This window comes from Myotis daubentonii, chromosome 2 (genome assembly GCF_963259705.1).
Source record: "Myotis daubentonii chromosome 2, mMyoDau2.1, whole genome shotgun sequence".
Classification (NCBI taxonomy): Eukaryota; Metazoa; Chordata; class Mammalia; order Chiroptera; family Vespertilionidae; genus Myotis; species Myotis daubentonii.
The window spans coordinates 212610074-212627647 of NC_081841.1; positions in this window are offsets into that span (position 1 = coordinate 212610074).

A 17574-nucleotide genomic window follows, 5' to 3' on the forward strand; every position below is an offset into this window, starting at 1 on the left:
GGCCAAGAGACATATTAAAACATTCTCAAAGTCACTAATCATCCAAGAGATGCAAATCAAAACAACAATGCGGTATCATCTTACACGTGTCAGAATGGCTATCATCAACAAATCAACAAACAACAAGTGTTGGAGAGGATGCGGAGAAGAAGGAACCCTTCTGCACACTGGTGGGAATGCAGACTGCTGCAGCCACTGTGGAGAACAGTATGGAGTTTCCTCAAAAAACTAAAAATGGAACTTCCATTTGACCCAGTGATCCCACTTCTAGGAATATATCCTGAGAAATCAGAAACACCAATCAGAAAGGATATATGCACCCCTATGTTCATAGCAGCATAATTTATCATAGCTAAGATTTGGAAACAGCCTAAGTGCTCATCAGCAGATGAATGGATTAGAAAACTGTGGTACATCTACACAATGGAATACTATGGTGCAGTAAAAAAGAAGGAATTCTTACCATTTGAAACAGCATGGATGGAACTGGAGAGCATTATGCTAAGTGAAATTAGCCAGTCAGAGAAAGATAAATATCACATGATCTCACTCATTTATGGAATATAATGAATAACATAAACTGATGAACAAAAACAGAGACAGAGAAGCATCGATCAGAACATCAAACCTCAGAGGGAAGGGGGGGGGGGGGGTAAGGGGGAGAGATCAACCAAAGAACTTGTATGCATGCATATAAGCCTACCCAATGGACACGACAACAGGGGGGTGAGGGCATGAGTTAGGGGGTGGGAGGACCATGGGGGGATAAGGACACATATGTAATACCTTAATCAATAAAGGAAAAAAAAAGAAAATATTGAATTCACTAAATTGTGCATATCTTTTGACTATTACAACATTTTATTATATAATATGTAAATACATGTATTAATATTATGACCACTCTCATCAGAAAAATCTTTAAACCTTAGGACTCTCTTATGCTCACAGTGGCAGATACAGGTTTTCCAATTCTACGTTTTTCCTTTAAATCTTGAATTTTACCTCTGGCAAGAACTGTCTGTTGTTTTTCTTGAAGCAACAGGCTTCCTTCATTCATTTCAAGAAAATGTCTGCCAAGTACCTATATCTGAATAACCATGGTTTGTTGTTGTTTGTTTTTTAAAAATAAAATGATGATGTTAAAAAAATAATTTTTTAAAAAATGAGTATTCAGTACCCAACTCAAACATTTATACAAATGCTTCCCTTCAAGATAATCATTATACTTCAACATACCCATGTGTTGTATGCATATTTCTTACTAGTGGCCCGGTGCACAAAATTCATGGGGGCGGGGGGTGTCTTTCAGCCCAGCCTGCACCCTCTCCAATTGGAGACCCCTTGGGGGATGTCCGACTGCCTGTGGGATCGGGCCTAAACTGGCAGTCAGACATTCCCCTCGCAATCTGAGACTGCTGGCTCCTAACCACTCACCTGCCTGTCTGCCTGATTGCCCCTAACCACTTCTGCCTTCCTGCCTGATTACCCCTAACCCCTCTGCCTGCCTGCCTGATTGCCCCTAACTGCCCTCTCCTGCCAGCCTGATCTCGCCCCCAACTGCCCTCCCCTGCCAGCTTGATCACCCCTAACTGCCTCTGCTAGGCCCCCACCACCATGGCTTTGTCCAGAAGGAAGTTGGACATCCAGAAGATGGCCGGTTGACCCAGTCTAATTAGCCTATTACCCTTTTATTAGTATAGATTATTTTACACATTCTATTAAAACGTTATGCACTTAAAGTTCCAGATTTGACAATATTGATCATCGTTATTGCTTTAATGATCAGTATAGTTTTCTATTTTTAAGGGAAACTGGCATTTTTCTCCTGTGAGTGTGTGGCAGCAAAGAACACTCCTTGCTTTATGCAAAGGCACTGACATTTTTACCCACCATTGCTTTAGCCCAATCACTGCAGATGTCCAAAAGTATCTTGCTATTATCACTGAAGTAGTTTTGACAACCCAGACCCACTGAAAGTGTCTGGGATCCTTAGGGATTTGGGGACAACAAATTGAGCACAGCTACCTTAGGGCCTTATCTAAGTGAGCAGTTAAGAGCAAGTAAGTGCTCCCTAACACGATCCGGTCACTGAGAAGGTAAATGTGCTAGTGTTTCCCATCATCTACTTGTCAGGATTTGTGTGCTTTTCAGCTAGAGAAGTACGGGTGGCCTTAGTTCATAGATCCTTATCAACCCCCAGGCAGGCGCTCTGCCTGTTGTTAGTATAAATAGAGAAAATATCTACTTCCTGTTCAATAATTTCCAAACACTGCGAACCTTTGGAGACAAAGATGAATCTCTTCTCAATTGCCTAGTTAGTCTGTGAATTGATCAATGAGAGACCTAGTGCTTTGATTATACAAGAGAAACGGGGCTTTTGTGAACTTGAATGTGGCGATTTGAGGCCATTTCCCAGGAGGACTCCTGGCAAGGGCAGAGTGCAAGGGCACTCAGAGGGCGTCAATGAAGGCCTGTCATGGAGGTGGGTGCTGAGATGCAGAAAGCATGCCCTCGCACCGTGGTCGGCAAACTGCGGCTCTCGAGCCACATGCGGCTCTTTGGCCCCTTGAGTGTGGCTCTTCCTAAGCCTTAGGAGTACCCTAATTAAGTTAATAACAATGTACCTACCTATATAGTGTAAGTTTAAAAAATTTGGCTCTCAAAAGAAATTTCAATCGTTGTACTGTTGATATTTGGCTCTGTTGACTGATGAGTTTGCCGACCACGGCCCTAGCACATCAGAAGGAAGATGGCGCTAGAGGAAGACAAAGGACTAACCAAACCATGATGCTGCAGAAAACAAACATGACTAACCAGGTTAGTCCCCCTGAGGGCCTTAAAGATTAACAAGCAAGCCATGAAGTTCTGTAATGATAAAATGACTGTGTCTAGTATTCTACATTTAAAAAAAAAGAAAATCTGCACCAGCTACGTATGTGCTCAAAAATATTTTCTCTTTTGAAGGGGGAAAAAAAAAAACTTACACAAGAGTAGAAAATGGCTATCCCTCTTGACTTACATGTAATGATATGGAATGAACACATACTACTCACACACCAGGGCCCACCACTCTTCTTTGCAGCACCCCTTCCTGGAGGTCCTAGCCCCACTTTTCTTACATGATATGAGGCAGAGCTGTGGCCAGACCAGCCATATACATATTCACAAAGTTTGCAGATGCAACTACCACCAAGCACTGCTAAGAATTTCTCAGAAATCCACTCATGCTGGCAGCTGGGCATACTCAGGACAGGTTGAAGTCCTAGGTTATAACTTATGTTATCAGTGGGGAGCTCTCCATGTGCCCACTGTTTGCCTGTGAAAGTGGGCTTCTTACAATGTCACCAGAAAAGGAATTCCCTGAGACTCACATAGAAGAATAAGTGGCATTTATTTGCATGGAATTAAATCCTTGAGTTTCCCAGGGCCCCTCTCCCTCCATCCTGCCATGGAAGAAGTCCAGCTGTGTCCTTAGCAGAGCTAGGATGAAAGCCATTGCCAACGTTTCTGTTCCATATTTGCACAGTCCAATCTGGTATCAGGCTAGCTTAGTGTGTGCTCCCAGCTACAGTCCATTGTGTGTGGGATCCATATGGTGGTCGGCCACGCAGCCTCTGGGGCCACATGGCTATGGAGGGAACATGGGTGAATGCAAGGAAGCAGGAGCAAAGCAAGATGAGCAAGAGAGAGAATGTTTTTGTCTGGGGCTTTTAAGTAGGAGCATAGCCTTCAGGATTTCACAGGCTTGCAGTGGCCCCGCCCCCACCTAGGCAATTACCTTTGTTTCCAAGTTAAACTAAGAGGCACCTTCCCTGCATCACCCCGCTTCACTGTGCATGCGCCCATCTCCCCTTTTTGGACTCTATCCCCAAGTGACCTGCAGGGAAGGGACTTGGGAGTGTGAAATTGCAGCTTCTTGGTGAAGCTGCCTAGATAGCCATGCTTATAATGTCTGGCCTTCCTTTTGCTCCTCTCCTATTATTAATAAGTAGCTAATTACAATGGTAATGCTTACAATTTTATCCATTAAGCCTTCCTTAAAAATGCTGAAGCATGCCACAATAATCAAAGGATAGTTTATTATATAATCTAAGTCACTTGTACAATAATGATATTATTCATTATTTTATAATTCAGTAAACAAAAATAAACAGGTTATAAAATTAAAGTTCATGAACACAGAAATGGAAAGTCAGTGAATCTTAGGAAAGATGAAATAATTTAGAAGTGTTTATTACTTCTTATATTTCTCTGCAAAGTTTTAAGCGAGTCATATTTCATAATAATTACAGATTTCAAGGTTGATTTATCTTTTCCTAATATCATCCTTTCTCTCCTTCTGCTTTATTTGCAGAATATATCCAGTTTGTTTTAAAACACTGCAACAAAATGAGGGACCCATGTTTTCTGCCTGAATTGAAATTCTTCAAAATTTTCTTTTTCCCGCTGTTTGCTTGAAAAAGACCATGCATTCAAGTTGAAATATAAAAACTAAAATTCTAAAACAATTCTAAACCTACCAGACAAACAATGATTTGTAGCACTTATCTTAGGAGTTTTTATTCCTCCTAAGCAGTTATAATCTCTGAAAATGTGTATCCTACAATTTCTTTTCATTCTTCTTCTCACAGGTGTTCATTTCTCTGATTAGAGATCAAAATGCTTATTTTTCAGCCCATCACTGTCTGGTTACTGGTACTCAGAAGCTTATTAATTAGAAGTCATGCAGAGAGAGTACTTCATTCTTGCCATATCTGAAATGGAAATCACATACTTAAGTGAAGTTTTCTTCATGATTAGTGATTAAGTCAACATGGAGTTATTCTGGATTTCAAATTTACTTCTTTTCTTTAGAAACACATTACAACCTGTAACTACACTATTGAAAATTTGTGAAGCAGTTGAAATCACAGCTGGGCACCTCACTTCCTATAGACAGACCTAAGAGTCCATACTACTCCCCTGTCTCCCAGACTCCTTGTAGGAAAGCACCACCAAGTCCAGATCCATAGACTTTCCCACCACTATACACTGATTTGGAATATAGTCAGCACCCAATTAATGTTGGCCATTACTATTATAACTATAATTGTTAGGATTAAAATACAAACACTATCCCATTTCTTCAAGGCCCAAAGCAAGTAAGTTTGTTGTCTTGGTCAGCTTGGGCTGCTATTACAAAATGCCAATGATTGGGTAGCTTAAAAAACAGACATTTGTTTCCCATAGTTCTGGAGCTAGGAAGTTCAAGATCAAGGTGCTGGCAGATTCAGTTTCTGATGAGGGCCTTCTCCCTGTGTCCTCACTGGAGTTTCTACTTATAATGGCACTAATTCCATCAGGGGGGTCTCACCCTCATGACCTAATCTAAACCTAACTACTTCCCAAAGGCCTCATCTCCAAATACCATCACATTGGGGGGTAGGGTTTTAATGCATGAATTGGAGGTAGGGAGACACAATTCAGTCCAAGGCATGTTAAGTCCAACCCCCCAAATCCATGTCCTACTCACATGCAAAATATATTCATTCTATCCTAACATCTCCCAAAACCTTAACTCACTCCAGCATCAACTCTGAAGTCTAGGATCTGAAGGCTCATTTAAATATTATCTGAAACACATATGGGTGAGACTTGAAATACGACTGATTCTAAGGCAAAATTCTTCTCCAGCCATGAACCTGTGACTCCCAATACAGTGATTCCCATTCCGAAAGGAAGAAATGGCAAGAGAAAAGGTGATGGATCCCAAGTAAATCCAAAGTTGACAAGGCAAATTCCATTAGATCTTAAGGTTCAAGAATAGTCCCCTTTGACTCAGTGCTTTCTACCCTCCTGGGGGGGCAGTGTCACCTCGCCCAGGTGACACTGAGGCAGCTTGGGTTGAGATAGTCTGCCCCTTCAGCTCCAGGGGGCCTGTCCCCATCTTTTTCGGTGAGGGCCCCTCCCCTGTGGCCCTGTGTAGGCTCATCCTGACTGAAAACTGGGTGGCATCAGGCTTAATACTTTGTACCACGTTCCTTTTATTTATTTATTTTTTAAATTAAAGTAGGCCCTGTCCTATCTAGTGCCCTAAACTGAAACAGCGGGAATTTCAAGTTCACCTGCAAGTAGAAGCTGCACCTTGGCAAATGTCCCAAATGTCAGGGAATAATCAGAAAGGGTAAATGTTAGTAATCCACTCTGATCTCCAGGTTTCATGCACCATTTGGTAGCCCTGTGTTCAACAGAGATGTGTAAATGCCTGTCTCAAAGCATTGCTCAGTCTGTAAGAGACAAAACCTACCGCCTATGCTTTTCAGGGCCTAGAACATATGACTGCTGCCTGCTTTATATTCTCTACCTGACGATAAATATGCCCCAGGATAATATTTGTCTCTCAGGCAGAATACATCAAACATTTTAAATCCCTTTCTTTGACATATGCCATCTACCTCATGAATAATTAAGTAATGATTCACAATTGGCCAGTGTTTCTTGGGTTTTTGACTTTGCAGACTTCAAAGGACTTTTGTATAGGTAGAAGGTGAGGCTGGTGGTAAAGATCAACCTAAATTATCTTATCACTCAATGTATGTTTGGGCTTTTAAAAAATGTCATTCTTTAGCCATGAGGAGAAAAAGCCAAGTCTTCAACTTCAAAGCCTTAAATAGTCTTTAACACGTCCTTGCTCACACCAAGACACAGTGCTGAATTCTACCTGTACCCGCTCACCCATCTGAGTCAGCCTGTGTGCAGGTACCTACACCCTCACTAGCCAGGGCTTAATCCTCCTTCAGAGCAAAGTCCTGCAAGTAGAGAGCAGAACAAAACCCAGAGTTTATACAGCAGCAGTTCAATGGATGAGTGGGAAGAAAATTGAGTCAGCTCGGTTTAGGATAAAATCTGTAGTTCCTGTTTTTTTCTAAACATTTTATTCAATGACTTGGTTTTTAAAAGCAAAAAACTAAGCAAAAGCAATCATTAGAACACACGTCCATTCCTCATCCCATCAATTCCCTTCTTTAAAAAAAAAATAAAAAAGAAGTGAAGTACTGAATTGAATCTGATTATGGTGGATGTTAAAACAAAGCATACTTCAGAAATGTGTTGCAGACATTCATTTTGTATTAATTATGATGTATTTGGCCTTTGATAGGTCATGTTCGGTATTTAATCATTTTTTTTGAGACGTTTGGATCTGATTTAAGTACCCTGTTTGGTTGCTTTAATCCACTGTTCTTAATAAGAGAAAAGACGTGTTCAGAGCCCAGGAATGGGATTAAGTTAACTTTCCTGCAAATCCATCTTGGCCTCAGCTCCCTGGGTCGCACTTTGGTAGGGATCCCTCTAGGCACTTGGTTGCCAGGGAACTGTTCCTGGACCAAGCCAAAGGCACAACACATCCTCTGACACCTTCTTAGACAAGTTGAAGATTGGCACAGGCCTCAGTGTACATCCCTATGAGGAGCCGCTCAGTGCCTTCCCTGTAAGATTGTCATGCAGATTAGATGTCACGGGATTAAATGAGTTTGTCATAGAAAGTGCTTAGGAACACTGCCTGCTGCCTGGGAAACGTTCAGCAAATGACAGTTATTATTTGGTTACTATCGTTGCTGCTGTTGTTATTGCCTCAAACAATGAAAAGACAATTAGGTAAGCACATCTTTATGTATCTTTGGCACTTGCTGAAAATGATGAGGTGCTCTGTGGCATGGTGCACCAAGGGGAATGCACTTTAATAGAACATGGTATCTTTACGGTGGATTTCATGTAGAGGTCTCAAAAAAGTCTTTTCTTATCATGTGCCATATATGATGGCATAAAGGTAGCACATAGAGAGGTCACTGAGTCAAATTCAAAACAAGCTCTTCTTTTGACAGCCATGAGAAAGTATTTCCGAGCCGGTGTTGTTTAAGTTCTGGATGAGCGTGTGGCTAACCCCGGTGTAAAGTGGTAGAGAAGGAAAGATGGAGAGAAAAGAAACATGTCAACTTAGGGAAGGAGTCTTGTACATCGTTTGTGGTGGCATCTTTTTGATAAGACAAAGCTGGGCCAATCACATTCACTCTGAATTTGCCAAGAAAATCATTTGTAAATTCTAAATCTGATTCCAGTGTCCTCCCCAAGTAATTCAGTCTATCAAAGCATGTATTCCAATGTTCACTAAATCTATGTTCAGTCACTTCATTAACCAGGAGATCCCAACTTCCCACCCTCCCCTTCCCACCACTCCAGTACAAAACATCTTTCCAGAACAGCTTGCCAGTGCCTAGCATTTCCATTAGCAGATGGGAGAACCTTCCGTTTCATAATTAGGCCTTCTGCATGATCATTGAGTGTCTCTGATCCTCCTTTAGAATTCAAATGAAATTATACATGTTGAGTTCAGAATGTTTCCAGGAACCAAGGTGTCGTAGTGGAGAGCAGACCCACTGGGGCTAGGAGGGAGAGAGTGGGGTAATGCACCCCAGAAGGGTGATGGGTGAATAATGAATAATAGAAAGGGCTAGGGACCCAAAGACAAATTTGCAGTCTTCAAAAGTGTTCAAACATAAGACCAGGATAGGAGTGTTGGTTGAGTAGGAGTGAGAAGGTGAGGAGGTGTAAAACCAGGATTAAATATGATTGTTGTGTAATACAGAGAGTTTCGTTTGATCATCTGTTCTCTAGAAACAAAATGGGTGGGAGAGGGCTCAGTTCCTCGAGTCCACAGCGGGAGAGCACTTGTGTCCAAAGAACAGATCTTGCTGGTAATCAGTTCGAAAGCGTCACCTGAAATGAGGGTTTCTCATAACATACAACTCAATTGGAAATAAGGAGTCAAGAAGTACAAGCTGCCGCTGTGATACAAGTAAGCACAGGGATGTCATGTGCAACAGGAGGACCAGAGTTAACACTTCTGTGTGAGCTAAAAGTAGGTTTACAGTTGTGAGTACATGAAACAGAGTTTATTCTTGTGTTATTATTTAATTACTAGAGGCCCAGTGCACAAAATTCGTGCAAGAGTAGGCCTTCCTTCCCCCGGCTGCCAGCACTGGCTTCCCTCACAGCCCCGGCTTTGTCCGGAAGGACGTCTAGTCTAATTAGCATGTTACGCTTTTATTATTGTAGATTGTATCATTTTCCATACGAATAACTCTAAACCTACTTTTGCCTCATCCTGTATATAAGCAAAGTTGTTCAGGGTAAATCCTAAGAGTTTTCATCACAAGAAAATTTTTTTCAGGTTTTTTTTCTTTTTTTGCTTTTTCTTTTTATTATATCTATATGAGATGATGGATGCTAACTAAACTTGATTGTAGTAATCATTCCATCATATATAAGTCAAACTATTGTGCTGTATACCTTAAATTTATATAGTAATGTGTGTCAATTATACTTCAATAAAACTGAGGGGAGAGCCCTAACCAGTTTGGCTCAGTGGATAGAGCATTGGCCTGCGGACTGAAGGGTCCCAGGTTCAATTCCGGTCAAGGGCATGTACCTTGGTTGCGGGCACATCCCCAGTAGGGAGTGTGAAGGAGGCAGCTGATCGATGTTTCTCTCTCATCGATGTTTCTAACTCTCTATCCCTCTCCCTTCCTCTCTGTAAAAAATCAATAAAATATATTTAAAAAAAACTGAGGGGAGAAAAGAAATCAAACCTTTTTCATAGACTAAATCCCCTGGGCCTATCCCACTGCCTCCCCTGAGTGTGTGACTAACAGAAATCAAGGAAGTGATTTTCTCTCTGGCCTAGTAAAGTGTTAACCCAGGTTTGGAAAGGACAGGGAGGGCTTGCTGTAGCTTTTTTCCCCTAGAATCAATTGGTAAGAACAAAAAATTTACCTAAATGTCTTTTCCTCCCCTTCACTGTACTCACTTTTTCATTAACTAAAGCAAACTGCATTTAGCCAGTCACAAATGTTGGAGCCACCCGGCACATAGTCCAGCTTTAGTATGTATGTCATGAGGAGATCCTTTTGTCAATATGTTTTAGAGTCCCAATTATATCTATGCAATCTTCAATTAATATTTTGGTACTAATCCCAATAATATCTTTTGGTTTCTCAGACTCCTAGATACAGAGAACATTGCGACTGATGCCAGAGGGCTGGAGAATTGGAGGGTTGGGTGAAAAAGGTGAAGGCATAAAAAAGCACACGTTGGTAGGCACAAAATAGTCACGGGGATAAAAAGTGCAGCATAGGAAATATAGTCAATAATACTGTAATAACTATGAATGGTGCCAGATGGGTATTAGATTTATCAGGTGATTACTTCGTAAGCTATAGAAATGTCTAATCCCTGGGTTGTACACCTGAAACTAATATAATATTGCATATCAACTGTAATTGAAAAATAAAAAATTATTAAAGAAAAAATATCTTTGGTTTCTAATATCTTTAGACTGTCTTCATAACTAGTTTTTTTCAACTCCATAAAATTTTAATAGCAGTGTGTTGGGCAAGGAAATTTATCTACATATAAATCAGTGAAGTTCAGACCTTAGTTATTTGGCCCTGGCTGGTGTGGCTCAGTTGGTTGGAGCGTCATCCTGTACACTGAAGAATGGCAGGTTTGATACCTGGTCAGGACACGTACCTGGGTTGGGCACATTCAGGAGGCAACAGATCCATGTTTCTCTCTCACATCAATGTCTCTCTCTCTCTCTCTCTCTCTCTCTCTCTCTCTCTTTCACTTTCTCTCTCTAAAATCAATTTTTAAAAATATTTTTTAAAAAGCCACCTTAGTTACTTGTATGTCACTTGTTTCAAAACAGAAAGGTAAAGGGTACGCTCTAAAGCACCCATTTTGTGAAGAAGAGCATACCCCAACCTGCAGAGTCAGAGCTGAAGAAGAACAGGAGGGTGACTGCCACCTCCGGTCCTGACCACAGAGGGGAAGCTGGGAAACAAGAGGCCGGGTGCTTAGGGCCTGAAGGCAGCAGGTAGGGCCTCTGAAAGACACATGTGAGCCTGTGATGAAGAGTTGAATCTACATAAGGAATGTGCCAGTTAATGAGCAATAACACCTCCCACAAATCTCTGAATTCAATGAGATCTGCCAGGGGTTATTATTTCTCCGGTTTTACCTATGAATACATTGGGGGTCAGGAGATAAAGTGACTAATTTAAGTCCGATGGCTGGTAAGTCCAGGAAACAAGGCCTGAGTTTAGGCCTGACTGGATGAAAGGTTATGCTCTTTCCAACCAACGTACCACATACTGCAGATGGGATTTGGCTCCTCCGGTGATCACAGTCAGTTTCCTTTAGGTTGTTGACAATCCATGCATACAGTCACCACCCCACCTCTTTTGACCCTCATCAAGCTATAAACTTGCACGTGGATTGGGAGAAAATATGGTGTGTTTTCTTTTTTATTGTTGTAAATAAAAAGGGTGGGTAGTGCTTATATTGTTTGTTGACAGAATATAAGTAGGTCGTCATTGATTTGTAAATTGAATACCTCGGTTTAGAAACAATATGAAAACATGACCATCTTTTCTTTGCCCACTCAGCTGTCTTTATCCCTATTCCTAAGTGTTTTTCCATAATAACACCAGGTGTGGTTTAGGGTCCTGGTAACAAGCCAGACACAGAAATATCTTCCAAGACACCTTACCTGAGTTGGCTGTGGCTTCTTAACACCCTGCTCTCTGGCTCCAAGTACTGAGTTGGGCTGGGCCGGGAAGGGCACCAAAATACCAATAGGCTCTTCAAAGGAGGAAGCAGCAAGCCAGCTCTTGATGCAGGGAGCTTTTCGGAGCCACAGCGACAGGGTTAGACACAGAATTGAAACCCTAGCGATGCAGCCTTTTTTATTTTTTTCTTTTAACACTATGCCCATCTGTTGGCCTCATGTACAGGCAGCTGCACTAGGACCTGGATATCAACACTCTTAATGTCAAGGGGTTGTGAAGTTCTGCTTTTGTGACAAGAAGTCTTCAGGGCCATAATTAACAGAGTAGGGGATTCCAACCCAAATATTATAACTTCTTTAGCCCATCTGCTAGCCCTATGTCCTCCTCTGAGCTTGAGTCCTAGAAGAGGCAGGGGGAGAAAAAAAACCACAGAGCTTAATTTTTATTTCGATGGTTGTTTTTGTTTGTCTGTTTTTCTAGAGTAGTGGAGTGGTGATGAAGGAGGTGTGGACATTTTTCACACTTTACCAAGGAAGAAAACAGAACTATTATAACTGGGCTTCTATTCTGTTTTTTAAATGTTCCCCAATAGAAGCAGTTACAGGTTTGGAGAGGAGAGCACTGGTTGAAGGTTATACAACTAGCAAAGCTTATGCTTTTGTTATTGCTGTTGTCCCCTTCTTTCCTTTCTCCCCACTTCACCCCATTCCTTTCCAGCTTGCCCAAACTTTGCAAAGCAACTTTATTTTCCTTAGGAATATAGAAATGTGGGTCAGCCTCACACCAATGCCTCTTGTGGCCAAAAAAGCAGGGCATGGAGTTTGTCTTGATGCACGAGGTGAGGCAAAAATTGGGTTCAGTCCTTCACATGTCATAGGTACATGGGCACAGAAATGCAACTTCAGTTCAGAAAGATGTTTAAGAGATAGAGATGCAGATATAGAATGTATCTGCATAGAAGTGAAAACCATGAGAGAGGGGGAAATGATCCAAAGAGAATGTATGAAGTGAGGAGAGTTGCCGACAACGAACCCTAGACCTCATGCTTCGGCAGCCGCCATAGGTCTGATATTGTGGTCAACGGTCTCACTAAACACCTGTTTGACATAACTCAAGATGTACCCACATTCAAAGTGCAATAGGTAACTTATGAATCAACCTTTCCTGAAAGGTTGACTGATTGAATGAATCATTCATTTATTCAACAAGTCTTTATTAAGCCCTACAAGGCAGGTAACAGTTCCAGACACTGTGTGTGATGGTAGGAATGTAACGGTTTCTAAATATTGAAATATTTCTGTACCAGAGAGCCTATAACAATGGCTCTCAGCTAAGGTGACTTCGCTCCGCAGGAGACATGTGACCATATCTGAGATATTTTAGGTGGTCAGAATTCAGGGGGAGGGGATAATGGAACCTAGTGGATAGAGAAGCCAGAGATGCAGCCAGGCCTTCTCTAATGCATAGGACAGCTCCCAACAACTAAGGATCATTGGTCCCAAAATGTCACCAGTGCCAACACTGAGAAACCCTGTAGATAGTCACCATCGTGGGCCCACAGGCGCTCCCTCGTCTCTCCTCTGCCTCTCTCTTGGTCCATCCCCTCCTTCTCACCTTCTCAGAATCCAGCAACTAAAGGGTTAAGGTCTGTCCCCAAAGGGGACTGAAGGACTTTGTTCAGCTTCGGGGCTTATGGCTATTCTGATTGGTCAGTGCCCCGGCCTTATCCGTTGTTAAATATTTGGAATATTTTATAAGTATTTATAAAATATGGTCTCTCTCATCAATAAGTTTACCTGAATCCTTTCAATGATGATATTGATTGAAATTCCTTCCTTTAAGAAAGATAATAGCTTTCACTAAATAATATGTATCATCAGGAAAATGAAGATTTGATACACCAAGCTCTTTGTGAGGGGTTGGGGAGATAAAATCTGGAAAAAACTCTGAGACATTTTTTTTTTAAATGACCTGGACATAAACAGTTTATTCCAAAGTATATGGCAGTATAAAGATGTAAACAATTCTCAAAAAGATATTTTTCATATAGCAGGTGGTAATAGGAAAGGAACTTTTCTTAAACAGTTGTTGAGCCAATAATTCCCCACCCTTAAACTCATATAAATTGTATCAAATATGAGCTACAAATACTACCAGTACTTGCATAAGCTGCACAACGTTTTAAAGGCTTTAATATAAACACTTTTAAAAATGAAATATCTCAAGGAAATGACATAGCAAAGGAAGTCTGTTTTGACGTGTCGCTTTTTTCACATCTTCACATGTTGACATGGTTAGTTACTAAAGATAAACATAAAATATTAATCAGCCACCTACCGTGTTGCTTTCTGTTCAATGCTCCTGAGAACAGACTTATGCTTATTAAACTGACTTATGCTTATTAAAATGCACTGTAAATTAGAAAAACAGTTTTGTAAAGACATAATTTTCATGGTCATACAAGTTAAAACAGGGTACATGCCTCTTAATTTAACAGCCCTGGAGTTCGTCTCCTTTTCACCAGAGCATTCAGACCTAAATAGGTGACAGACAGCAGATTTTTTAGACAAGGTCAGTATTTTACCATTGGTGGCTCAAATAATGTATCAGAGTGCTGCCTTCAGAGGATACTACTATTTCTTCTGTTATTTACATTATTTTTAGCAGACAGATACTATCTCCCCAAAATAAGGTTTGCTCATCTTCCGCATAAAATTTAAGCTAATGTTTACATAAAAGTGTCATTCAAGAACTGGCATGAAGGGATTAAGACATACAAATTGATAGTTACAGATTGGTCACAGAGATTGTAAATTACAGCATGGGGGAGTATGGCCAATAATATTGTAATAATTATGTATGGGCCCAGGTGGGTACTTAAGATATTGGGGGGGGGCTACTCTGAAAGTATATGATTGTCTAGCCACTATGCTATGCATCTGAAACTGATACAGAAGAGGATTGAATGTAAACTGTAATTGAATGAGAAAAAATGAAATAAAAGCAAAAATAAAGTTTAAAAAATTGATATTAAAAAGCAAACATGATAACAATCAAAGTGTTTTTAAAAGTATAAAGAAAAGGGCTTTAGAAAGGCCCCCCTCCTTCACATTGTCACTCATCCACATGGCACCTGGTGCCAGGTGGCTGGTGACTGCCTCACGCTCCGAGACCCACCTTGTATTCCTTTCATTTTCTACCACTGCTGCTTGAAAGCTGCCTCGGAAATAACCATCTCTATGACTAAGTTTTGGGTCTGTTTTCAAAAAACTTAAGAGTCCTTCACTTAAAAATGTAATTGACATAGTAATTAACCTTCCTTAAATTAAATTAAAATGTTGACATGTTTAAAAAATAATCATCTCTGGCCATCTCTGATTGCTTTTGATTAACTTAATTCATTCAGTTGGTCACTTACAATTTTTTTAATGATAACAGTTGAAGCTCACCTGTCCATGTTAAAAAACAAACAGAAAGGGATAAAGTAAAAAACAAGAATCTTTCTCTCATTGTCATTGAGGAAAAACCAAATCTTTAGAAAAACACAGGTTTAGTTTGGCAACACACACACACACACACACACACACACACACACACACACACGTATTGCCCTTATAATATTAACATGCTTTACTGTCATCTGAAATCTCACCTGCTAAAATGGCCTTAAACTTGGCAACTTTTTTCCTCAAGGAGCATACCTTCGTTTTAGCTTCAATTTAATGTTCACTCACAGAGTACCTGTGTTATGTACAATGTTCTGTTATGCACTACAAGTGGTTTGGCATTTTGAAGTTTCTCATGGATGCCAGGATGTTGATCACAAGGCCAAAATGCACTGTGTGTGACCTAATAGGGCAATGACCCTGAAAATCAGGTAACAGACTCTATCTTAAAGCACCCAAACACTAGGTGTTGACACTATTCCTGTCCAGGTAATTCCTGAACCACACTAAACATTCAAATTCACTTGGAACCAAGGGGACCATGGCTAATGCTCACTAAATAGTTGCTAAATGAGTGAATTGGACCTCTTTAACCTAAGAGATCTTTCATTGATTTCATGACATTTTAGACCTAATATAAACTATAGATTCATTTAATTCCCTTGAAATTTTAGGAAACTTACCTTTACACACATATATACACACACAGATTCAGTTGGAAAGAAATCTATTCAACAGAAACACTCTTACTATATGTATTGAAATGCAAAATTTTCATAATGGTTAGAGAAATCAAAGTTTTCCAATGTTTCACAGCTTCAAGAGACACCATATCTCTACATCCTTTGAGCCTCCACTATTAACAGTATATACTACCACACACATGAAAAATCACTGACTGAATATTTCTACATGAATGACAATTGGGGGCACACCTGAAGTTTCATTGTTCAACATCTATTGAGAATCTATTTCATCAGATTATTTATTCTCTCTAATTCTTAGTTTTTCTTTAATTCTGTCAAATATGAAGAATATGTACATCATAACTTTGTCATTAAGAGCAAATGAAAGAGCACGCAAAGAAATGAGCATGTTCTTATTCCTGGACAAATAATATTTTTAAGCTGGAAGGACCTCAGTCTTCTTCTGCTTCGGAATGACAAAATGAGGCCTCAGAGGGGGTAACTTGAAGAAATCACACAGCTTCTCAGCGGAAGATCCAAATTCCAAGCCTGGGTCATAGGACATAGAGTTTGGTGCTATTTCCATAGCATTACACTAGAGTCTGAGCTAAACTAACTTTGAAATAATGAATGAAAAGTTTGTGTCATAGCACACACCATAAAGTTCTACCCTCAAGCTTGCCACTCATCCAAAAAAATGTGCCTTATGTTGGTTTGTAGTGCAAGCCCTCCACAGTGACTAATTTGATTTATTTTTCTGGATTAGTTACTATAGATGCTTCTCGAAACGTTTTCCCACAAGCTTTCTCATGGAAATAGAAGCTAAATATGAACACTCATTAATCTTGTCCTTCTTCCTAAGAAGGAATGTTAACAAAACTACTCTAAGCAGGTTCTCAAGCATCTTGAGTCCTTCTGCATTGCTGAGACGGTGAGTCCTTGAGAATAATCCAGTGACCAAGTCTGGGACTGCTGCCCCTGGGCCTGGGAAAGCAACTGGGGATAGTGGGGGGAGGGGAGGGGGGACGAGCAGGGGTGGGGGGGTGCTCCAACTTCTCCACACCTGCCTCACCTTCATTCCTGGGTCCTCTCTACCTAAAGGAGACCCAAAGCTGACTGACTTGTCAGAACCAACTGGGGAGCTTGTGTGTTTGTTTACAAAGAATTTGTTCATGTAGTTTAACCTTTTTTTAAATAAATAATTTTATTTATTTCAGTAAATTTTATTTAAAGAAAATGATAAAATTCAAACTTTTAAAATTTTATTTATTTACTTTTAAGTAATTTTAACTTTATTATAGACATTTAAAAACATACACAAAAATGCAAATAACAATATAATGCATGTCACAAGTTCCCATCTAGCTTTAATAAATTAGCAACATTTTATCCATATTTTGTCTTTTATTCCTCCCTCCCTTTTTTGTTCTCTTGTCAATTTTACTAGTAAAATGCAAATCCCAGTCACACTTTCATTTCATCCATAAACACTTCAAATAAAGACTTTTAACAAATCATCACGAAGTCATTATTATACTTGATAAAATTAGCAACACGCCTTTAATATCATCAAACACCCAATTGTGTTCAGTTTTCTTTAAATGTAATAAAAGTTAGTTTGTTTGAATCAAAATCCAAACAAGAGCCTAAAAACGTATTTGGTTGACATGTTTTTTAAGCCTCATTACATATTTACTGTCTCCCTGTACCCACTCTCATGTTTCTATGCCATTTACTTGTTGAAAAATGGGCTAGTCTAATTGCCTTATTCTGAACTAGAGACTCGATGCACAAAATTCATGCAAGGGGCTCGGCCCTAGCAGCCCCAGCTTT